The sequence below is a fragment of the Antechinus flavipes genome, chromosome 6 (assembly GCF_016432865.1).
Source record: "Antechinus flavipes isolate AdamAnt ecotype Samford, QLD, Australia chromosome 6, AdamAnt_v2, whole genome shotgun sequence".
Taxonomy (NCBI): Eukaryota; Metazoa; Chordata; class Mammalia; order Dasyuromorphia; family Dasyuridae; genus Antechinus; species Antechinus flavipes.
The window spans coordinates 245,072,015-245,098,214 of NC_067403.1; the positions used below are offsets into that span (position 1 = coordinate 245,072,015).

The following is a 26,200-nucleotide window of genomic DNA, read 5'->3' on the forward strand; positions in this document are numbered from 1 at the left end:
TTGTCCCAAACATATTTTTATAAGCCTGTAGACAATAAGTTGGAATCATAATTTTTTTTAAAAAAAATTTTACCTACTTATAGGTGAAAAATACAAATTAATTAATCACCTGTTATGCTCAACGTATCTGGAGTATACAGGGAAAGACACTTTTTGCCAAAAAAAACCAAAAACAAACAAACAAAAAAAAACTTAAATTTTTATTTTAAAAATTTGAGGGCATTTTACTTTTCCAAATACATGTAAAGATAGTTTTCAACATTCACTTTTGCAAAATCTGTGTTTTAGATTTTTCTACCTATCGTACCAAGGCAGGAAACAATCTGATATAGTTTTCATGTGGACAATTTTCTAAATATACTTTAATTTTTGCATGCTAGCAAAAAAAAAAAAGTCAAAAGGGAGAAAAATGAGAAAGAAAAAAAAAAGCGAACAAACTACAGCAACAATAATAAAATGTGAAAATCTATGCTTTGCTCCCTATTTACTCTTCATTGTTCTCTCCCTGGATGTAGAGCACGTAAATGAAAATGTTAACTGTTGAATATGTGATTGATAGCACATATGAAATTTAAGTTGATTTTTAATTTTTTACTGAGTGACATTTCTTATTTCCAAGAAAGATAGTGAAAGAAGCTTAGCATACTTTCTTACATCATAGGACAATATAGAATGTTAACACTTAGAAGTGATTTTGAAGAAAAGAACATTAAATACTAGCTATAGATTGGGAGACTCAACAAAAAATTATAAAAACTAAAGGTCATATAGGAGATCATTAAAACAAGATCATCTGTACTCCCCCTTTCTATATTTCTAAATTAGAAACTAAGGACTATGAAAACTAATTTATTTTTGCTCTTTCTGAATTCAATATTTTCACAGCCAGAAGAAAGTGAAAAATGGAAAGAAGCAACATTACATTTGTGGTGGAATTCATTCTCCTGGGATTTTCTGACCTTCCCAACCTTCGGAGTTTTCTTTTTGGAATTATCTTCGTTGTCTACATCAGTATAGTTATAGGAAATGGCCTGCTTATTGTTATAACTAAGACGAATCCTTCTCTTCAAACCCCTATGTACTATTTCCTTGGAAACTTTTCCTTCTTGGAAATCTGTTACACATCAGTCACTCTCCCTAGAATATTAAGAGATATTTGGACTCAGAAGGGAAATATTCCATTCTCATTCTGCGCTTTGCAAATTTGCACCCTTTATAGTCTAGGAATTGCAGAGTGCTTACTCCTTGTTGCGATGGCTTATGACAGATATGTAGCCATCTGTAAGCCTCTTTACTATCCTCTCATTATGAATCACACAAAGTGTGTCCAATTGGTGATCATCTCCTGGATCACTCCAATACCAGCCCAGATAGGACTCACATATCAGATTTTCTCTCTGAACTTTTGTGGTCCTAATAAACTAAATCATATTTTCTGTGATGCTTCACCACTACTGGAGGCTGCCTGTGAGGACACATATCAGAAAGAAGTCTTGGTTCATCTTAGTGCTCTCTTTTTTATTATGATTCCCTTTCTGTTGATATCCATATCCTATGTCAAAATTATCTCCACCATCCTGAAGCTACCATCAACTTCAGGGAAATCCAAAGCCTTTTCTACCTGTTCTTCTCACCTTATAGTTGTATTTGTATTCTTTGGAACAACTAGTATTGTGTATTTGCGTCCAAAATCCAGTCAATCAGCTAAATCTGACAAACTCTTTGCTATTTTCTATACTATTGTGACTCCAGTGTTAAACCCCATAATATATAGCCTGAGGAATAAGGATGTAATTGTTGCACTGAGAAAACTCCTTCCAAAATCATGTCATTCATGAACCAAATGGTTATAAAGGTAGATAGATAGATATAGATATAGATAGATATGCATACACACACACACACACACACACACACACACACACACACACACACACATATATATATATATTTCGTTTTCCTCTCCATTTCTCCCATTGGGTCTAAGAAAGAGATCTTTGTTTTTTCATAAGACATCTTCAGCATACTTGGAAATAAAGTAAAGGAGATTATATTTAAAAATACCCCAATATCTGTCTACAACATCTAGTTTATTTTACTAGTACTAGCTTACTAGTCCTTCACTGGGTTGATGAAATCATCACCATGCTGTTTATATAGAAATTATTGCTGCTTTTCCATGTGTTCTGGGGAGGGTTTTTTTCATGATTCTTATCACATTTTAATGACAGTTGTCTTCTGGGTCAAAGTTCAGTCTTCTAACCATCACTTACTTGAGGTATTATTGCATAGTGGGAAAATGTTGGGATTTGAGCTAGGGGAACATAAAGCAACCTTGGCTTTCAGGATATCAGCTTCCAGGCCCTTCAATCATTTAAGATGGAAGCTGCTGAATGCTGAGTAACCCTAATTGTGGTTCCTGGGTGTGTGTATGTATATATATTTATATATTTTTTTCTTTCTGGCTGCTTGCATGCCTTGGCATGCATAGTTCTGAAATTTAGCCACAATATTCTTTGGGGATTTAATTTTTGGGTCTCTTTTCAGAGGTGATTGGTAAATTCTTCTGATTGATATTTTACCTTCTGATTCTAAAACATCAGGGCAGTTTTCAGTTATGGTTACCTATAAGAAAATGTCTACTTTTTTCTTTTCCTCATGGCTTTCAGGAAGTGCAATAATCCTGAGACTGTCTCTCTTAGATCTATTTTCCAGATCATTTGTTTTCCTAGGAGATATTTCATATTTTCTTCTATTTTTGCATTTTTAATTGTTTGATTTATTCTAGAAGTCTTTTTGAGTCATTCAATTTCATATAGTCAATTCTAATTTTTAGTGTATTATTTTCTTCAGTTACCTCTTTTAGCTTATTTTGTAATTGGCTAATTGATTTTTTTTTTGTTCATTGCATTCTTCTTTTTTAATTAAAGCTTTTTTATTTGCAAAAATTATGCATGGGCAATTTTTCAATTGTCTTGCAAAACTTTCTCTTTCAGATTTTTCCCTCCTTCCCCCACCATCTCACCTAGATGGCAGGTAGTCCAACACATGTTAAATATGTTAAAAATATATGTTAAATTCAATATATGTATACCTATTTATACAGTTATCTTGCTGCACAAGAAAAAATCAGATCTTGAAGGAAAAAAAAAAAACTTCAGAAGGAAAACAAAATACAAGCAAATATTAACAGACAGTATGAAAATGCTATGTTGTAGTTCACACTCAGTTCCCACAGGCCTCTCTCTGGATATATATGGCTTTCTTCACCACTGAACAATTGGAACTGATTTGAATAATCTCATTGTTAAAGAGAGCCATGTCCTTCAGATTTGATCATTATATAGTCTTCTTGTTGTATGATGATCTCCTGGTTCTGCTCATTTCACTTAGTATCAGTTCATGTAAGTCCCTCCAGACCTCTGAAAACATCTTGCTAGTCATTTCTTACACAACAATAATATTCTATAACATCCATATACCATGATGTATTCAGACATTCTCCAATTGATGGGCATCCATTCAGTTTCTAGTTTCTAGTCACTACAAAAAGAGCTGACACAAACATTTTTTTGTGCATGTGGTTTCCTTTCCCTCTTTTAAGATCTCTTTGGGATATAATCCCAATAGAAACACTGATGGATCAAAGGATATGCACAATTTGATAACTTTTTAAGCATAGTTCTAAATTGCTCTCCAGAATGATTGGATCCATTACAGGTCCATCAACAATGTATCAATGTCCCAGTTTTCCCACATCCCACCCAAATTCGACCTTGTCTTTTCCTATCATCTTAGCCAATCTGTCAAGTATGTAATGGTATCTTAGTGTTGCATTGATGGATATACACTTATTTTCCAGTTTCTTGCCACTACAAAGAGGGCTGCCACAAATATTTTTGCACATGTGGGTCCCTTTCCCTCTTTTAAGATATCTTTGGGATATAATCCTAATAGAAACACTATTGTGTAGAGGGCTAAAACTCTTGAGTCTTTGCACTAAGGTCGGTTCAAGCACTTAGGGATAATTACTGATTGGACAGTACTCTATGGGCATGTGCTTAGGGAATGGTCCTTCCCACTACACTGTGCTGGCTCGATGATTGGTGTATACAGAGAATTGTAGGAAGCATTAGGGGGTGGAGTAAGACTAGCCAGAGTCACTTTGGTGATAGATGAGGAAAAAGGAGGCCACAGAGATTCTGTTTACATCCTGTTTACTTCTACTCCTAAAGAGCAAGAATAAAGACTAAGGACTTTTGCTTTCCTGACTCCAGCTGATTCTAAAGTATCCAGGGTGCCAACACGGTCATCGCACTGTTGGATCAAAGGGTATGCACAGTTTGATAACTTTTTGAGCATAGTTCCAAAGTATTCTCCAGAATGGTTGAATCCATTCACAGTTCAACCAACAATGTATGAGTGTCCCAGTTTTCCCATATCCCCTCCAACCTTCATCATTATCTTTTCCTGTCATCTTAGCCAATCTGACAGGTGTGTAGTTATATCTCAGAGTTGTCTTAATTTGCATTCTTCTGATCAATAGTGATTTGGATCACATTTTGATGTAGCTACAAATAGTTTCAATTTTTTCACCTGAAAATTGTCTGTTCATATCCTTTGACCATTTATCAATTGGAAAATGGCTTGAACTATTATAAATTTGAGTCAATTTTCTATATATTTTAGAAATTAAGCTTTTATCAGATCCTTTGGATATAAAAATGTTTTCCCAGATTATTGCTTCCCTTTTAATCTTGTCTGCATTAGTTTTGTTTGTACAAAAAGAACTTTTTAACTTAATATAATTAAAATTGTCTATTTTGTATTCAATAATAATCTCTAGTTCTTCTTGGTCACAAATTCCTTCCTCCACAAATCTGAAAGGCAAACTATCCTATATTCTTCTAATTTGTTTATAATGTTTTTCTTTATGCCTAGATCATGAATCCATTTTGATGTTCTCTTGGTATATGGTGTTAGGTATGGATTTATGCCTACTTTCTGCCATAATAGTTTCCAATTTTCCCAGAAGTTTTTGTCAAAAATTGAATTCTTATTCCAAAAGTTGGGGTCTTTAGGTTTGTGAAATACTAGATTGATATAGTTATTGCCTATTTTCTTCTGTGAGCCTAACCTGTTTCACTGATCAACTTCTCTGTTTCTTAGCTAGGAATAATGACTGCTGCTTTATAATTTAGTTTTAGATCTGGTACAGCTAGGCCACCTTCATTTTCTTTTCTCTTCATTAATTCCTTTGAAATTCTTGACCATTTTTTCTTTCAAATTAATTTTGTTATTTTTTCTAGGTCAGTAAAATAGTTTCTTGGGAGTTTGATTGGTATAACAGTAAATTAATAGATTACTTTATGGAGTATTATCATCTTTATTATATTCTCTCGATCTACCCATGAGCACTTGATGTTTTTCCAATTCCATAGATCTGATTGTATTTGTGTAGAAAGTGTTTTGTAGTTCTGTTCATATAGTTCCTGACTTTCCCTTAGTACATAAATTCCCAAATATTTTATATTATCAACAATTATTTTAAATGGAATTTCTCTTTATATCTCTTGCTTTTGGATGTTTTTAGTGATATATAAGAATGCTGATGATTTATGTGAATTTATTTTGTATCCTGCAACTTTGCTAAAGTTATGGATTATTTTTAATAGTTTTTTAGTTGATTCTCTGGGTTTGTCTAAGTATATCATTATATCAACTTCAAAGAGTGATAATTCAGGTTCCTCATTAACTACTCTAATTCCTTTAATCTCATTTTCTTCTCTTATAACCAGGGTTAGCATTTCTAATACAATATTGAATAGTAATGGTGAGAGTGGGCAGCCTTGTTTTATTCCTGATCTTATTGGTAATGGTTCTAACTCTTCCCCATTACATATGATGTTTGCTGATGGTTTTAAATAGATGCTACTGATCGTTTTAAGAAAAAGTGCATTTATTCCTATACTCTGTTTTTTAATAGGAATGGGTGTTGGGTTTTATCAAATGCTTTTTCTGCATCTATCAAAATAATCATATGATTTTTGTTAGTTTGATTGATATAGTTGATTATACTGATAGTTTTTCTAATATTGAACCAGCCCTGGAATAAATCCTACTTAATCATGATGTATTATCCTATGGATGATTATGTGTAATCTCTTTGCTAATATTTGATTTAAGCTTTTTGCATCAGTATTCATTAGGAAGATTGGTTTATAATTTTCTTTCTCTGTTTTTATCCTACTTGGTTTAGGTATCAGTACTATGTGTCATAAAAAGAATTTGGTAGGAGTTCTTCATTTCCTATTTTTTTTCAAATAGTTTATATAGTATTGGAGTTAATTGCTCTTTAAATGTTTGTTAGAATTCACATGTAAATCTATCTCTCCTATGGATTTTTTCTTAGGGAGTTGGTTAATAACTTGCTCTATTTCTTTTTCTAAAAATGGGATTATTTAAGTAATTCATTTCCTCTTCTGTTAATCTGAGTAATCTATGTTTTTGTAGGTATTCCTTCATTTCACTCAGGTTGTCAAATTTATTGGTATAAAGTTGGGCAAAGTAAGTCTTTTTTTAAATAACTTTTTATTAATAGAACTCATGCCAGGGTAATTTTTTACAATATTATCCCTTGCATTCACTTCTGTTCCAATTTTTCCCCTCCCTCCCCTCTACCCCCTCCCCCAGATGGCAAGCAATCCTTTACATGTTGAATAGATTACAGTATATCCAAAGTAACTCTTGATAATTGCTCTAGTTTCTTCTTCATTGTTGGAAAGTGCTCCCTTTTCATTTTTGATACTAACAATTTGGTTTTTCTATTTCCTTTTTCTAATCAAATTAACAAAAGGCTTGTCTTTTTTGTTTTGTTTTTCATAAAACCAACTCAGTTTTATTTATTAATTCATTTTTTAGCTTCCATTTTATTGATCTCTGCTTTTATTTATAGAATTTCAAGTTTGGTATTTGATTAGAGTTTTTAAATTTGTTCTTTTTCTAGCTTTTATAGTTGCAAGTTCAATTTATTGATCTTCTCTTTCTGTATTTTATGTGTATAAACCTCTAGAGATATAAAATTTCCCTTTATTACCACTTTGGCTGCAGCCCACAAATTTTGGTACACTGTCTCATTATTGTCATTCTTTTGGATGAAATTATTCATTGGGCCTATGATTTGTTCTTTTATCCATTCATTCTTTAGGATGAGATTATTTAGTTTCCAATTTATTTTTGCTCTATTTTTCCCTGGCCCTTTATTGAATATAATGTTTATGCATCATTGTTGGAATTCTTACTAACTGCTAACTAATTAGAGTTGATCTAATCTTACAAGATTTTGGCCAGAACCTGAAACAAGGTACTAAGTAGAACTAATTAATACAAGGCTTGTGTTCACACCTTTACTCATTGGAGTTCAATGAGTTCACACCTCCCTTGAAGCTCTTTGGGCCAGAGAGCACTATGGGAGAAAACCCATAATCCCTCTCTCTCGTATCCCACAATTCCTCCCTCTTGTATAAAAGAAACAGACACAGAGCACTTTGAGAGATTTCACTGGAATGACATGAAGAATGGAGCTGGCTGGAGGCTGAAGAAAGCAGAGGCAGAGGCTGAAGGACCAGACCTTTGGATTTGGTGACATTCGGAGAGAGCTCTTGGAACCAAGCAGAGAGATAGGCCTCTAAGCTAACCGGGCTATATTGGAGATGATAAAAGATCTGAACTTTTATCACCTGGCTGTGTTTTGAGAAGAAAAAGCTCATCACATTTTGGCGCCCGAACAGGGACCGATTCAGATCCATCTGAACTAGATCACAACATTTTGGCGCCCTGAACGTGGGGCTAACAGACCCCCTCAGTGGATTTCAATGGAAAAGCTCCAATCCTGATTCAAGTGGAAAAGCCTCTGATCCTGATCCAGTGGAAAAGACTCTTCAACCTAGAAATTAGGTGAGTGCAACAAAGAAAATTTGCTAGAAGAGTTAAAGTAGAATTTCAGCTAAGATGGGACAGATATTTAGAAAACAGCCTGTTTCTGTTCAAGGAAAATGTTTAGAGAGCATTGTCAAAGTTATGGAAAGCCAAGGTTTAATTATAAGTTTACAGCAAATCACTGAACTTTTACAAACTGTAAAGGACATATGTCCTTGTTTCTCTCTTGATAAGGAATTAGATCTAAATGAATGGAAATTGGTTGGAGAGGATCTTTGTCAATTCTATGATAAAAATGGGCCTAACTCAATAATTAATACATATAATGTAATACAATTGGCTATAAGAAGTTATTTAAGTGATAGAATGATGAAAAGGAAAGTACAGGAGGAAGAAGTGCCAATTTTACTAGGTGAAAAGGAGGACGAATCAGATGAGAATGGAGTTAATTACAATTCTGAGTGTGATACTTCACAGCAGGAGGAATTAGATGATTCCACATCTCATGACCCTCCCCCTGCAATTAACCCTTCATGTGTGGAACAAGGGGGAGGGAGAGAGACAGAAACACAGTCAGCTTCTCCTGTAAAGCAGAATTTGACAAGATTAGAAAAAGCATTAATTAAAGCAAAAAATGAAGGAGAAGATATAACTGATTTTATAAATGCATATCCTGTGATTGAAGAGCTCAACTCCTCAGGTCAAAAAGGGAGAAGATACACTCCTTTTAATTTGGAAAAAATTAAAGATTTGAAAAAGGGTTGCACTCTATATGGGGCTACATCATCTTATGTGAAGATGTTACTGGATAATTTGTCTTATGAAATCTTAACCCCGAATGACTGGAAATTCATAGCTAAAACATGTCTTGAACCGGGACAAAATTTATTGTGGCTTTCAGAGTTTCATGAATTCTGTAGGATTCAAGCCCAATGCAACAGGCAAACAGGAGCTATTGTACAAGTTACTTTTGACCAACTAGCTGGAGAAGGTCAGTATGCAGAGAGTTCAGAACAGATTTATTATCACATAACAGTGTATGAGCAAATTTCTAAGGCTACAATAAAAGCTTGGAATTCTATCCCTGGACAGAAAGATGGAAATAATGCTTTCACAAAAATAGAGCAAGGTCCCAATGAACCTTTTGCAGATTTTGTGGGATGTTTACAAACAGCTGTAATAAGAACCATTGGAGATAATGCAGCAACAGAAATAATGACTAGACATTTGGCTAAGGAAAATGCCAATGAGGTTTGCAAAAGAATTATATGGGGACTAAACAAAGATGCTCCTTTGGAGGAGATCATAAGACGCTGTGCCACAGTGGGCACAAATGCTTATTATGCCCAAACTATGATGAACATGGAAAGACAAGGTCCTTCTTGGCAAAGGAATTCTAGAGAAACTCGTCGATGTTTTCAATGTAGAAAAATTGGACATCTAAGAGCCCAATGTAGATACAGAGATACAATGAGAAGACAGGGTGAGAGAAAACCCAAAACCCCATGTCCAAAATGTAACCGAGGCTTTCACTGGGCCTCTAAATGTATATTGACCCAGAGGAAGGAGAGGCAAGGCCCAGTTCCAAAGTATCAATCAAAGGACAGGTGGGGCATGATAGCAGCTGAGGTTACACCCAGAGAGCCTTTAGAAATTCAGGACTCTGATGTCATCAACCAACAGAAAAGCTATCAGGATTACAGTTGGGAAGAATACAGGCCTTTTAAGACAACAAGGCAATATCCAGTGCAAACAGCTCCAATGTAATTACCAGATGATTGTTGGAATCCTTACTAACTGCTAACTGATTAGAGTTGATCTAATCTTACAAGAAGATATTTTGGGCAGAACCTGAAACAAGGTACTAAGTAGAACTAATTAATACAAGGCTTGTGTTCACACCTTTACTCATTGGAGTTCAATGAGTTCACACATCCCTTGAAGCTTTGGGCCAGAGAGCACTATGGGAGAAAACCCATAATCCCTCTCTCTGGAAGGAGCATAAATAGGCCAATGGGCCAGTCAAAGAAGTTCTTGAGAGTGAAGAAGCTACAAGTCGAGATTTCACCGGAATGACATGAAGAATGGAGCTGGCTGAAGGCTGAAGAAAGCAGAGGCAGAGGCTGAAGGACCAGACCTTTGGATTTGGTGACATTCGGAGAGAGCTCTTGGAACCAAGCAGAGAGATAGGCCTCTAAGCTAACCGGGCTATATTGGAGATAATAAAAGAGCTGAACTTTTATCACCTGGCTGTGTTTTGAGAAGAAAAAGATCACCACAGATGATGAGGAGAAATCCCAAATTTGGTAAATAGAAGGGAATTAGGTTAACTGCTTGGGGAAGAGGATCTGCTTATATTTCCACCGATGGAGAAAGAATCAGATAGCTGACAATGAGACTGTTAAAAGAACTTTTTAAAATCCCAGGAATCATTGGATTTCCTAAAACAAGATGAGACTGTTTCAGTTCTTGAAAAACTAGCAAGAATCATTGGATTCCTTAAGATGAAAAATTGTTGATGAGACTTTTTGCAGTACTTCAGAGCTTACAGGAACTATTGGATTCCTGGCACATGAACTAATGGACAATGGATTCCTTATGTACTATTTCTAGGACTTATGGACATGTGTAAATTTTCAGGTTGATTCTTGTTATTTGTTGTAAATTTTCATTTTGATTCATGTTATTTGTTATATTACTACTAGCCTGTGTTATATTGTTATATGCTTATGTAAATTATGTATAATGCCTCCCATATTGATGGATTTATGTATACCATGTATTCAGGGAAGGCATGATCACCTTTTAGGTGGGGTTCGCACCTCCTTGAGAAATCAGGGAGGTCATGACCATCCTATGTTCCAAAAACAAAAGAAAGGGTGAGATGTTGGAATCCTTACTAACTGCTAACTAATTAGAGTTGATCTAATCTTACAAGATTTTGGCCAGAACCTGAAACAAGGTACTAAGTAGAACTAATTAATACAAGGCTTGTGTTCACACCTTTACTCATTGGAGTTCAATGAGTTCACACCTCCCTTGAAGCTCTTTGGGCCAGAGAGCACTATGGGAGAAAACCCATAATCCCTCTCTCTCGTATCCCACAATTCCTCCCTCTTGTATAAAAGAAACAGACACAGAGCACTTTGAGAGATTTCACTGGAATGACATGAAGAATGGAGCTGGCTGGAGGCTGAAGAAAGCAGAGGCAGAGGCTGAAGGACCAGACCTGTGGATTTGGTGACATTCGGAGAGAGCTCTTGGAACCAAGCAGAGAGATAGGCCTCTAAGCTAACCGGGCTATATTGGAGATAATAAAAGATCTGAACTTTTATCACCTGGCTGCGTTTTGAGAAGAAAAAACTCACTACACATCATGATCTGAAAAAAAAATGCATTTACTATTTCTGCCTTTTCATTTTTTAAGTCTTTATTTTCTAATCTATGGTTAATTTTGTAATAGTTCCATGAACTGTTGAGAAGAAAGTGTACTCGTTTCTGTCTCCATTCAGTTTTCTCCAAAGATCTAACATATCTAATTTTACTAGTATTCTCTGTACCTCTTTAACTTCTTTCTCATTTATTTTGTGGTTTGATTTATCTAGTTCTGAGAGAGCAAGATTGAGAACTCCTACTAATATAATTTTGCTGTCTATTTCTTTTTGTAACTCTCTTAACTTCTCCTTAAGCAATTTACATGCTACACCACTTGGTGCATATATGTTTAATATCGACATTGATTCATTATCTATGGTATCCTTTAGCAAGATATTGTTTCCTTCCTCATCTCTTCAACTTTTGTTTTTGCTTGATCTGTGATGAGGATGGCTATCCCTGCTTTTTTTTTTACTTCACCTGAAGCATATAGATCATACTCTAACCTTTTCCCTTAACTCTTATGTATCACTCTGATTTAAATGTGTTTCTTGTAAATAACATATTGCAGGATTCTGGCTTTTAATCGAGTCTGCTATATGCTTACATTTTATGGGAGAGTTCACCACATTCACATTTACATTTATAACTATTAATTCTATATTTCCTCCCATCTTATTAAGCCCATATTATATTTTTCTCTTTCCTTTTTCCCCTTTCCCTCCTCCCCAGTATTTTACTTATGATCACTACTTGTCTCAAGCAGTTCTCCCCCTTTAGAGACCCTCCCTTTCTTATACCTTTCCCCTACTATTTCTGTTTTTCCTTCTATTTAGATTAACCCTTCAATTTTTGCCTCTTCCTCCCACTTTTCTTTAATGTGAGAGAAGCTCCTTGATGAAATCTATTTTATCTGATATTCTTTTTTTGAGCCAAATCTGATTAGCGTAAGATTCACTCAGTATTCCTCACCTTCCCTTCTTTTTTTTTTTAATTTTTATTTAATGATTACTTTATATTGACAACATTATCCCTTGCACTCGTTTCTTTTCTGATTTTTTTTCCCCTCCCTCCCTCCACTCCCTCCCCTAGATGGCAAGCAGTCCTTTATATGTTGGATATGTTGCAGTATATCCCAGATACAATATATGTTTGCAGAACCGAACAGTTCTCTTGTTGCATAGGGAGAATTGGATTCAGAAGGTATAAATAACCCAGGAAGAAAAACAAAAATGCAGATAGTTCACATTCTTTCCCAGTGTTCTTTCTTTGGGTGTAGCTGCTTTTGTCCGTCATTTATCAATTGAAACTTAGGTCTCTTTGTCAAAGAAATCCACTTCCATCAAAATATGTCCTCATACAATATCGTTGTCGAAGTGTATAATGATCTCCTGGTTCTGTTCATTTCACTTAGCATCAGTTCATGTAAGTCTCGCCAGTCCTCTCTCTATTCATCCTGCTGGTCATTTCTTACAGAACAATAATATTCCATAACATTCATATACCACAATTTGCCCAGCCATTCTCCAATTGATGGGCATCCATTCATTTTCCAGTTTCTAGCCACTACAAACAGGGCTGCTACAAACATTTTGGCACATACAGGTCCCTTTCCCTCCTTTAGTATTTCTTTGGGATATAAGCCCAATAGAAACACTGCTGGATCAAAGGGTATGCACAATTTGATAACTTTTTGGGCATAATTCCAGATTGCTCTCCAGAATGGTTGGATTCGTTCACAACTCCACCAACAATGCATTAGTGTCCCAGTTTTCCCGCATCCCCTCCAACATTCATCATTATTTTTTCCTGTCATCTTAGCCAATCTGACAGGTGTGTAGTGGTATCTCAGAGTTGTCTTAATTTGCATTTCTCTGATCAATAATGATTTGGAACACTCTTTCATATGAGTGGTAATAGTTTCAATTTCATCCTCTGAAAATTGTCTGTTCATATCCTTTGACCATTTATCAATTGGAGAATGGCTTGATTTCTTATAAATTTGAGTCAGTTCTCTATATATTTTAGAAATGAGGCCTTTATCAGAACCTTTAACTGTGAAGATGTTTTCCCAGTTTGTTGCTTCCCTTCTAATCTTGTTTGCATTAGTTTTGTTTGTACAAAGGCTTTTTAATTTGATGTAATCAAAATTTTCTATTTTGTGATCAGTAATGGTCTCTAGTTCATCTTTGGTCACAAATTTCTTTCTCCTCCACAAGTCTGAGAGATAAACTATTCTATGTTCCTCTAATTTATTTATAATCTCATTCTTTATGCCTAGGTCATAGACCCATTTTGATCTTATCTTGGTATATGGTGTTAACTGTGGGTCCATGCCTAATTTCTGCCATACTAATTTCCAATTATCCCAGCAGTTTTTATCAAATGATGAATTCTTTTCCCAGAAGTTAGGGGCTTTGGGTTTGTCAAACACTAGATTGCTATAGTTGACTATTCTGTATTGTGAACCTAACCTTTTCCACTGATCCACTAATCTATTTCTTAGCCAATACCAAATGGTTTTGGTGACTGCTGCTTTATAATATAATTTTAGATCAGGTACAGCTAGGCCACCTTCATTTGATTTTTTTTTTCATTAATTCCCTTGAGAGTCTCGACTTTTTATTGTTCCATATGAATTTTGTTGTTATTTTTTCTAGATCATTAAAATATTTTCTTGGAAGTCTGATTGGTATAGCACTAAATAAATAGATTAGTTTAGGGAGTATTGTCATCTTTATTATGTTCGCTCGGCCGATCCAAGAGCACTTAATATTTTTCCAATTATTTAAGTCTGACTTTATTTGTGTGGGGACTTTTTTATATAATTTTGCTCATATAATTCCTGACTTTCCTTTGGTAGATAGATTCCCAAATATTTTATGGTATAACAGTTATTCTGAATGGAATTTCTCTTTGTATCTCTTGCTGTTGTGTTTTGTTGGAGATGTATAAAAATGCTGAGGATTTATGGGGATTTATTTTGTATCCTGCTACTTTGCTAAAATTATGAATTATTTCCAATAGCTTTTTAGTAGAATCTCTGGGGTTCTCTAGGTATACCATCATATCATCTGCAAAGAGTGATAGTTTGGTTTCCTCATTGCCTACTCTAATTCCTTTAATCTCTTTCTCGACTCTTATTGCCGAGGCTAGTATTTCTAATACGATATTAAATAATAATAGTGATAGAGGGCAACCTTGCTTCACTCCAGATCTTACTGGGAAAGGTTCCAGTTTTTCCCCATTGCATATGATGCTTACCGATGGTTTTAAATATATGCTCCTGACTATTTTAAGGAAAAGTCCATTTATTCCTATGCTCTCAAGTGTTTTTATTAGGAATGGATGTTGGATTTTATCAAATGCTTTTTCTGCATCTATTGAGATGATCATATGGTTTTTGTTTGGTTGGTTATTGATATAGTCAATTATGCTAATAGTTTTCCTAATATTGAACCAGCCCTGCATTCCTGGTATAAATCCTACTTGGTCATAGTGTATTATCCTGGGGATGATTTTCTGGAATCTTTTTGCTAATATTTTATTTAAGATTTTAGCATCAATATTCATTAGGGAGATTGGTCTATAATTTTCTTTCTCTGTTTTCAGCCTACCTGGTTTAGGTATCAATACCATGTCTGTGTCATAAAAGGAGTTTGGTAGGACTCCTTCAATCCCTATTTTTTCAAATAGTTTATTTAGCATTGGAGTTAATTGTTCTTTAAATGTTTGGTAGAGTTCGACTTCCGGTTAAGATGGCGGAGAGGAGGCTCACAGCTGCATAAGCTCCACACTTTCTCTCACTATCCATTTCATTACAAGCCTCTGAATCAATGCTTGACTGAAAAAAAACCCACAAATAGTTACCAAGAGAAGCCGTTCTTGAGATCTGCCAAGAAAGGTCTGTCTTTACTGGAGGGCTGGGACGGTTTTAGATTGGGCACAGGCTGAGGGCAGCGGCAGTGAGGGCACAGGAGCAGACTGGAGAGGGGGTGGAGAGTGATCGTAGCCGTCTCTGCGGGGGAGCTTCGCTACAGCTTTGGATACTTTGCTCAAGCAGCAAGTCAACAGCCCAGCAGAGAAGCTAAAAACATCGGGGCTGAAGAATACAACCCCAAACAGCTGGAGTCTCTCAGAACCTGGCCGCCCCCTCCTTCCCCCCCCCCCCCCTCAGTGACTCAGCACGCTTTGGGATCTCAGAGCGCAGGCGCAGCACAGTCCTGCTAGTGCCTCACTGCTACCCCCTGCAGTGTGTAGAGGAAGCTCGATAACACACCCAGCCCCCCCCCCCCCCAAAGAAAGACTCCAGTTTTTTCTGTTTTTCTTTGGTAGTTTGTCTCTGAATAATAGACAGAATGAGCAAGAAGCTGAAGAGGACTTTAACCCTTGACAGCTTCTATACAGATAGAGAGCAGACCCTAAATCCTGAGGAGACTAAAAACAGGCAGTCCCCAGGTGAATCCCCAAAGGAGGAGATCGTCTGTTCCTCAGCACAGATGAACCTCATAGAAGTGATTAAAAAGGCTCTCACAAGGGAGCTAGAAGAAAAATGGGAAAAGAGCCTGGAGAAGTCAGTTAAAGAGAGAGTGGATAAAGAAGTAAAATCCTTGAAAAATAGGATTAGTGAACTGGAAACAGAAAACAGCTCTCTAAAAAACAAAATTGGAGAAATGGAAAAAAATTCCACAGAACAAAAGAACTCAATTGGACAATTAGAAAAAGAGTTTTAAAAAGTGAGTGAAGAGAATACTTCACTGAAAATCAGAATTGAACAAGTGGAATTGAATGACTCGAGGAGACAAGAAGAATCAGTCAAGCAAATCCAAAAAAATCAAACAATGGAGAAAAATGTGAAATACCTTCTGGGGAAGACAACAGACCTGGAAAACAGATCCAGGAGAGACAATCTGAGAATCATTGGACTCCCAGAAAAACATGATGAAAAAAAGAGCCTGGACACTGTCTTCCAGGAAATTATCAAAGAGAACTGCCCAGAAGTCATAGGAACAGAGGAAAAAATAAACATTGAAAGGATTCATCGATCACCCACTGAAAGGGATCCTAAAATCAAAACACCAAGGAATATAGTGGCCAAATGCCAGAACCCTCAGATGAAAGAAAAAATATTGCAAGCGGCTAGAAAAACCCAATTCAAGTATCAAGGAGCCACAATAAGGATCACCCAGGATCTGGCAGCATCCACATTAAAAGATCGAAGGGCCTGGAATATGATATTCCGAAAGGCTAAGGAACTTGGTATGCAACCAAAAATAACTTACCCAGCGAGAATGAGCATCTTTTTCCAGGGAAGAAGATGGACATTCAACGAAGTAAGCGAATTTCATCTATTTCTGATGAAAAAACCAGAACTTAACAAAAAGTTTGATCTACAAATATAGAACTCAAGAGAAATCTAAAAAGGTAAAGATTAATCTTGGGAACTATATTTTGACTATATAGATGTATAAAGAATACATGTATACCTTGTTCTAGAAATTGATGTGGAAAGGACATTGTACCAGAAAAAGGGTAAAGTGGGGATAGTACATCTCATGAAGAGGCATAGGAAACCTATTATATCTGAGAGAAAGAATGGAGGGGGATGAATATAGTGGGTATCTTACTGCCTTCAGAATTGGCTTTAAGTGAAAAATCTTAAGCCATATTCAATCTATGGTGAAACTTCTCCCATCTCATTGAAAAGTGAGAAGGGAAAAGTGGAAAGGGAAGGAATAAGCTAAGCGGAAGGGAATACGGGAACTGGGAGGGAAAGGGGTAAGATAGGGGGAGGAACTCTAAGGCGGGGGAGGGATACTAAAAAGGGAGGGCTGTGAGAAGCAAGAGGTGCTCACAAGCTTAATACTTGGAAGGGGGGGAAAGGGGAAAGAAGGGAGGAAAGCATAAACCAGGGTTAACAAGATGGCAAGTAATACAGAATTGGTTATTCTAACCATAAACGTGAATGGGGTAAACTCCCCCATAAAGAGGAAGCGGTTAGCAGAATGGATTAAAAGCCAGAATCCTACAATATGTTGTTTACAGGAAACACACCTGAAGCGGGGAGATACATGCAGGTTAAAGGTAAAAGGTTGGAGCAAAATCTACTATGCTTCAGGTGAAGTCAAAAAAGCAGGGGTAGCCATCCTGATCTCAGATCAAGCTAAAGCAAAAATTGACCTAATTAAAAGAGATAAGGAAGGACACTATATCTTGCTAAAGGGTAGCATGGATAATGAAGCACTATCTATATTAAACATGTATGCACCAAGTGGGGTAGCATCTAAATTCTTAAAAGAGAAACTAAGAGAGCTGCAAGAAGAAATAGACAGTAAAACTATAATAGTGGGAGATCTTAACCTTGCACTCTCAGAATTAGATAAATCAAACCACAAAATAAATAAGAAAGAAGTCAAAGAGGTAAACAGAATACTAGAAAAATTAGATATGATAGATCTCTGGAGAAAATGTAATGGAGACAGAAAGGAATACACTTTCTTTTCAGCAGTTCATGGAACCTATACAAAAATTGACCATATATTAGGACATAAAAACCTCAAACTCAAATGTAGTAAGGCAGAAATAGTAAATGCATCCTTTTCAGACCACGATGCAATGAAAATTACATTCAACAAAAAAGCAGGGGGAAGTAGACCAAAAAATAATTGGAAACTAAATAATCTCATACTAAAGAATGATTGGGTGAAACAGCAAATCATAGACATAATTAATAACTTCACCCAAGAAAACGATAATAATGAGACATCATACCAAAATGTATGGGATGCAGCCAAAGCGGTAATAAGGGGAAATTTCATATCTCTAGAGGCCTATTTGCATAAAATAGAGAAAGAGAAGGTCAATGAATTGGGTTTGCAATTAAAAATGCTAGAAAAGGAACAAATTAAAAACCCCCAGTCAAACACTAAACTTGAAATTCTAAAAGTAAAAGGTGAGATCAATAAAATTGAAAGTAAAAAAACTATTGAATTGATTAATAAAATTAAGAGTTGGTTCTATGAAAAAACCAACAAAATAGACAAACCCTTAGTAAATCTGATAAAAAAAAGGAAAGAGGAAAATCAAATTGTTAGTCTTAAAAATGAAAAGGGAGAACTCACCACTAACGAAGAGGAAATTAGAGCAATAATTAGGAGTTACTTTGCCCAACTTTATGCCAATAAATTCGACAACTTAAATGACATAGAAAAAATACCTCCAAAAATACAGCTTGCCCAAACTAACAGAGGAAGAAGTAAATATCCTAAACAGTCCCATCTCAGAAAAAGAAATAGAACAAACTATCAATCAACTCCCTAAGAAAAAATCCCCAGGACCAGATGGATTTACATGTGAATTCTACCAAACATTTAAAGAACAATTAACTCCAATGTTATATAAACTATTTGAAAAAATAGGGATTGAAGGAGTCCTACCAAACTCCTTTTATGACACAGATATGGTACTGATACCTAAACCAGGTAGGCTGAAAACAGAGAAAGAAATTATAGACCAATCTCCCTAATGAATATTGATGCTAAAATCTTAAATAAAATATTAGCAAAAAGATTACAGAAAATTGTCACCAGGATAATACACTATGACCAAGTAGGATTTATACCAGGAATGCAGGGCTGGTTCAATATTAGGAAAACTATTAGCATAATTGACTATATCAATAACCAAACAAACAAAAACCACATGATCATCTCAATAGATGCAGAAAAAGCATTTGATAAAATCCAACATCCATTCCTAATAAAAACACTTGAGAGCATAGGAATAAATGGACTTTTCCTTAAAATAGTCAGGAGCATATATTTAAAACCATCAGTAAGCATCATATGCAATGGGAAAAACTGGAACCTTTCCCAGTAAGATCTGGAGTGAAGCAAGGTTGCCCACTATCACCATTATTATTTAATATCGTATTAGAAACACTAGCCTCGGCAATAAGAGTCGAGAAAGATATAAAAGGAATTAGAGTAGGCAACGAGGAAACCAAACTATCACTCTTTGCAGATGATATGATGGTATACCTAGAGAACCCCAGAGATTCTACCAAAAAGCTATTGGAAATAATTCATAATTTTAGCAAAGTAGCTGGCTACAAAATAAATCCCCATAAATCCTCAGCATTTTTATACATCACCAACAAAACCCAACAGCAAGAGATACAAAGAGAAATTCCATTCAGAATAACTGTTGATACCATAAAATATTTGGGAATCTATCTACCAAAGGAAAGTCAGGAATTATATGAGCAAAATTATAAAAAAGTCTCCACACAAATAAAGTCAGACTTAAATAATTGGAAAAATATTAAGTGCTCTTGGATCGGCCGAGCGAACATAATAAAGATGACAATACTCCCTAAACTAATCTATTTATTTAGTGCTATACCAATCAGACTTCCAAGAAAATATTTTATTGATCTAGAAAAAATAACAACAAAATTCATATGGAACACTAAAAAGTCGAGAATCTCAAGGGAATTAATGAAACAAAAATCAAATGAAGGTGGCCTAGCTGTACCTGATCTAAAATTATATTATAAAGCAGCAGTCACCAAAACCATTTGGTATTGGCTAAGAAATAGATTAGTGGATCAGTGGAAAAGGCTAGGCTCACAAGACAGAATAGTCAATTATAGCAATCTAGTGTTTGACAAACTCAAAGCCCCTAACTTCTGGGAAAAGAATTCATTATTTGATAAAAACTGCTGGGATAATTGGAAATTAGTATGGCAGAAATTAGGCATGGACCCACAGTTAACACCACATACCAAGATAAGATCAAAATGGGTCTATGACCTAGGCATAAAGAACGAGATTATAAATAAATTAGAGGAACATAGAATAGTTTATCTCTCAGACTTGTGGAGGAGAAAGAAATTTGTGACCAAAGATCAACTAGAGACCATTACTGATCACAGAATAGAAAATTTCAATTACATCAATTTAAAAAGCCTTTGTACAAATAAAACTAATGCAAACAAGATTAGAAGGGAAGCAACAAACTGGGAAAACATTTTCACAGTTAAAGGTTCTGATAAAGGCCTCATTTCCAAAATATATAGAGAACTGACTCAAATTTATAAGAAATCAAGCCATTCTCCAATTGATAAATGGTCAAAGGATATGAAGAGACAATTTTCAGAGGATGAGATTGAAACTATTACCACTCATATGAAAGAGTGTTCCAAATCATTATTGATCAGAGAAATGCAAATTAAGACAACTCTGAGATACTACTATACACCTGTCAGATTGGCTAAGATGACAGGAAAAAATAATGATGAATGTTGGAGGGGATGCGGGAAAACTGGGACACTAATGCATTGTTGGTGGAGTTGTGAACGAATCCAACCATTCTGGAGAGCAATCTGGAATTATGCCCAAAAAATTATCAAATTGTGCATACCCTTTGATCCAGCAGTGTTTCTATTGGGCTTATATCCCAAAGAAATACTAAAGGAGGGAAAGGGACCTGTATGTGCCAAAATGTTTGTAGCAGCCCTGTTTGTAGTGGCTAGAAACTGGAAAATGAATGGATGCCCATCAATTGGAGAATGGCTGGGTAAATTGTGGTATATGAATGTTATGGAATATTATTGTTCTGTAAGAAATGACCAGCAGGATGAATACAGAGAGGACTGGCGAGACTTACATGAACTGATGCTAAGTGAAATGAGCAGAACCAGGAGATCATTATACACTTCGACAACGATATTGTATGAGGACATATTTTGATGGAAGTGGATCTCTTTGACAAAGAGACCTGAGTTTCAATTGATAAATGACGGACAAAAGCAGCTACACCCAAAGAAAGAACACTGGGAAACGAATGTAAACTATCTGCATTTTTGTTTTTCTTCCCGGATTATTTATACCTTCTGAATCCAATTCTCCCTACGCAACAAGAGAACTGTTCGGTTCTGCAAACATATATTGTATCTAGGATATACTGCAACATATCCAACATATAAAGGACTGCTTGCCATCTAGGGGAGGGGGTGGAGGGAGGGAGGGGGAAAAAAATCGGAACAGAAACGAGTGTCAATATAATGTAATTATTAAATAAAAAATTAAAAAAAATAAATGTTTGGTAGAATTCACATGTAAATCCATCTGGTCCTGGGGATTTTTTCTTAGGGAGTTGATTGATAGTTTGTTCTATTTCTTTTTCTGAGATGGGACTGTTTAGGATATTTACTTCTTCCTCTGTTAGTTTGGGCAAGCTATATTTTTGGAGGTATTTTTCTATTTCATTTAAGTTGTCGAATTTATTGGCATAAAGTTGAGCAAAGTAACTCCTAATTATTGCTCTAATTTCCTCTTCGTTACTGGTGTATTCTCCCTTTTCATTTTTAAGACTAACAATTTGATTTTCCTCTTTCCTTTTTTTAATCAGATTTACTAAGGGTTTGTCTATTTTGTTGGTTTTTTCATAGAACCAACTCTTAGTTTTATTAATCAATTCAATAGTTTTTTTACTTTCAATTTTATTGATCTCTCCTTTTATTTTTAGAATTTCAAGTTTAGTGTTTGACTGGGGGTTTTTAATTTGTTCCTTTTCTAGCATTTTTAGTTGCAAACCCAATTCATTGATCTTCTCTTTCTCGATTTTATACAAATAGGCCTCTAGAGATATGAAATTTCCCCTTATTACCGCTTTGGCTGCATCCCATACATTTTGGTATGATGTCTCATTATTATCGTTTTCTTGGGTGAAGTTATTAATTATGTCTATGATTTGCTGTTTCACCCAATCATTCTTTAGTATGAGATTATTTAGTTTCCAATTATTTTTTGGCATACTCCCCCCTGGCTTTTTGTTGAATGTCATTTTCATTGCATCATGGTCTGAAAAGGATGCATTTACTATTTCTGCCTTACTGCATTTGAGTTTGAGGTTTTTATGTCCTAATATATGGTCAATTTTTGTATAGGTTCCATGAACTGCTGAAAAGAAAGTGTATTCCTTTCTGTCTCCATTACATTTTCTCCAGAGATCTATCATATCTAACTTTTCTAGTATTCTGTTTACCTCTTTGACTTCTTTCTTATTTATTTTGTGGTTTGATTTATCTAATTCTGAGAGTGCAAGGTTAAGATCTCCCACTATTATAGTTTTACTGTCTATTTCTTCTTGCAGCTCTCTTAGTTTCTCTTTTAAGAATTTAGATGCTAGACCAAAGATGAACTAGAGACCATTACTGATCACAGAATAGAAAATTTCGATTACATCAAATTAAAAAGCTTTTGTACAAATAAAACTAATGCAAACAAGATTAGAAGGGAAGCAACAAACTGGGAAAACATTTTCACAGTTAAAGGTTCTGATAAAGGCCTCATTTCCAAAATATATAGAGAACTGACTCAAATTTATAAGAAATCAAGCCATTCTCCAATTGATAAATGGTCAAAGGATATGAACAGACAATTTTCAGAGGATGAGATTGAAACTATTACCACTCATATGAAAGAGTGTTCCAAATCATTATTGATCAGAGAAATGCAAATTAAGACAACTCTGAGATACCACTACACACCTGTCAGATTGGCTAAGATGACAGGAAAAAATAATGATGAATGTTGGAGGGGATGCGGGAAAACTGGGACACTAATGCATTGTTGGTGGAGTTGTGAACGAATCCAACCATTCTGGAGAGCAATCTGGAATTATGCCCAAAAAATTATCAAATTGTGCATACCCTTTGATCCAGCAGTGTTTCTATTGGGCTTATATCCCAAAGAAATACTTAAGAAGGGAAAGGGACCTGTATGTGCCAAAATGTTTGTAGCAGCCCTGTTTGTAGTGGCTAGAAACTGGAAAATGAATGGATGCCCATCAATTGGAGAATGGCTGGGTAAATTGTGGTATATGAATGTTATGGAATATTATTGTTCTGTAAGAAATGACCAGCAGGATGAATACAGAGAGGCTTGGAGAGACCTACATGAACTGATGCTAAGTGAAATGAGCAGAACCAGGAGATCATTATACACTTCGACAACGATATTGTATGAGGACATATTTTGATGGAAGTGGATTTCTTTGACAAAGAGACCTGAGTTTCAATTGATAAATGACGGACAAAAGCAGCTACACCCAAAGAAAGAACACTGGGAAACGAATGTAAACTATCTGCATTTTTGTTTTTCTTCCCGGATTATTTATACCTTCTGAATCCAATTCTCCCTACGCAACAAGAGAACTGTTCGGTTCTGCAAACATATATTGTATCTAGGATATACTGCAACATATCCAACATATAAAGGACTGCTTGCCATCTAGGGGAGGGGGTGGAGGGAGGGAGGGGGAAAAAAATCGGAACAGAAACGAGTGTCAATATAATGTAATTATTAAATAAAAAATTAAAAAAAAAAGAATTTAGATGCTACCCCACTTGGTGCATATATGTTTAATATAGATAGTGCTTCATTATCCATGCTACCCTTTAGCAAGATATAGTGCCCTTCCTTATCTCTTTTAATTAGATCAATTTTTGCTTTAGCTTGATCTGAGATCAGGATGGCTACCCCTGCTTTTTTGACTTCACCTGAAGCATAGTAGATTTTGCTCCAACCTTTTACCTTTAACCTGCATGTATCTCCCCGCTTCAGGTGTGTTTCCTGTAAACAACATATTGTAGGATTCTGGCTTTTAATCCATTCTGCTAACCGCTTCCTCTTTATGGGGGAGTTTACCCCGTTCACATTTATGGTTAGAATGACCAATTCTGTATTACTTGCCATCTTGTTAACCCCGATTTATGCTTTTCTCCCTTCTTTCCCCTTTCCCCCCCTTCCCAGTAATAAGCTTGTGAGCACCACTTGCTTCTCACAGCCTTCCCTTTTTAGTATCCCTCCCCCCCGCCTTAGAGTTCCTCCCCCTATCTTACCCCTTTCCCTCCCAGTTCCCTTATTCCCTTCCGCTTAGATTATTCCTTCCCTTTTCACTTTTCCCTTCTCACTTTTCAATGAGGTGGGAGAAGTTTCACCATAGATTGAATATGTCTTAAGATTTTTCACTTAAAGCCAATTCTGAAGGCAGCAAGATACCCACTATATTCATCCCCCTCCATTCTTTCTCTCAGATATAATAAGTTTCCTATGCCTCTTCATGAGATGTACTACCCCCACTTTACCCTTTTTCTGGTACAATGTCCTTTCCACATCAATTTCTAGAACAAGGTATACATGTATTCTTTATACATCTATATAGTCAAAATATAGTTCCCAAGATTAATCTTTACCTTTTTAGATTTCTCTTGAGTTCTATATTTGTAGATCAAACTTTTTGTTAAGTTGTGGCTTTTTCATCAGAAATAGATGAAATTCGCTTACTTCGTTGAATGATCATCTTCTTCCCTGGAAAAAGATGCTCATTCTCGCTGGGTAAGTTATTTTTGGTTGCATACCAAGTTCCTTAGCCTTTCGGAATATCATATTCCAGGCCCTTCGATCTTTTAATGTGGATGCTGCCAGATCCTGGGTGATCCTTATTGTGGCTCCTTGATACTTGAATTGGTTTTTCTAGCCACTTGCAATATTTTTTCCTTCATCTGAGGGTTCTGGCATTTGGCCACTATATTCCTTGGTGTTTTGATTTTAGGATCCCTTTCAGTGGGTGATCGATGAATCCTTTCAATGTTTATTTTTTCCTCTGTTCCTATGACTTCTGGGCAGTTCTCTTTGATAATTTCCTGGAAAATAGTGTCCAGGCTCTTTTTTTCATCATTCTTTTCTGGGAGTCAAATGATTCTCAGATTATCTCTCCTGGATCTGTTTTCCAGGTCTGTTGTCTTCCCCAGAAGGTATTTTACATTCTTTTCCATTGTTTGATTTTTTTGGATTTGCTTGATTGATTCTTCTTGTCTCCTCAAGTCATTCAATTCCATTTGTTCAACCCTGATTTTCAGTGAAGTATTTTCTTCACTCACTTTTTTAAGATCTTTCTCTAATTGTCCAATTGAGTTCTTTTGTTCTGTGGAATTTTTTTCCATTCCGCCAATTTTGTTTTTTAGAGAGCTATTTTCTGTTTCCAGTTCACCAATCCTATTTTTCAAGGATTTTACTTCTTTATCCACTCTCTCTTTAACTTTCTCCAGGCTCTTTTGCCAAGCCTCCCTCTCCTTTTCCCAAGCTTCCCTCTCCTTTTGCCAAGCCTCACTCTGCTTTCCCCATTTTTCTTCTAGCTCCCTTGTGAGAGCCTTTTTAATCACTTCTATGAGGTTCATCTGTGCTGAGGAACAGATGATCTCCTCCTTTGGGGATTCACCTGGGGACTGTCTGTTTTTAGTCTCCTCAGGATTTAGAGTCTGCTCTCTATGTGTATAGAAGCTGTCAAGGGTTAAAGTCCTCTTCAGTTTCTTACTCATTCTGTCTAATAATTAGAGACAAACTAGCAAAGAAAAACAGAAAAAACTGGAGTCTTTCTTTGGGGGAGGGGCTGGGTGTGTTATCGAGCTTCCTCTCCAGACTGCGGGGGGCAGCAGTGAGGCACTAGCAGGACTGTGCTGCGCCTGCGCTCTGAGATCCCAGAGCGTGCTGAGTCACTGTGGGAGGGGGGAGAAAGGGGGGGCGGCCAGGTCCCAAGAGACTCCAGCTGTTTGGGGTTGTATTCTTCACCCCCGGTGTTTTTAGCTTCTCTGCTGGGCTGCTGACTTGCTGCCGGAGCAAAGTATCCAAACCTGTAGTGAAGCTCTCCTCGCAGAGACGGCTGCGATCACTCCCCACCCCCTCTCCAGTCTGCTCCCGTGCTCTCACTGCTGCTGCCCGCCACCTGCGCCCGATCTAAAACCGTCCCAGCCCTCCAGTAAAGACAGACCTTTCTTGGCGAGTCTCAAGGATGACTTCTCTTGGTAACTATATGTGGGTTT

The 26,200-nt window shown here is 36.1% G+C and overlaps 1 pseudogene; it reads left to right on the forward strand.

The window, feature by feature from the left end:
* The first annotated feature begins 861 nt into the window (after positions 1-861).
* On the forward strand, positions 862-1,853 carry LOC127541570 (olfactory receptor 10AG1-like; annotated as a pseudogene).
* Positions 1,854-26,200: the final 24,347 nt, after the last annotated feature.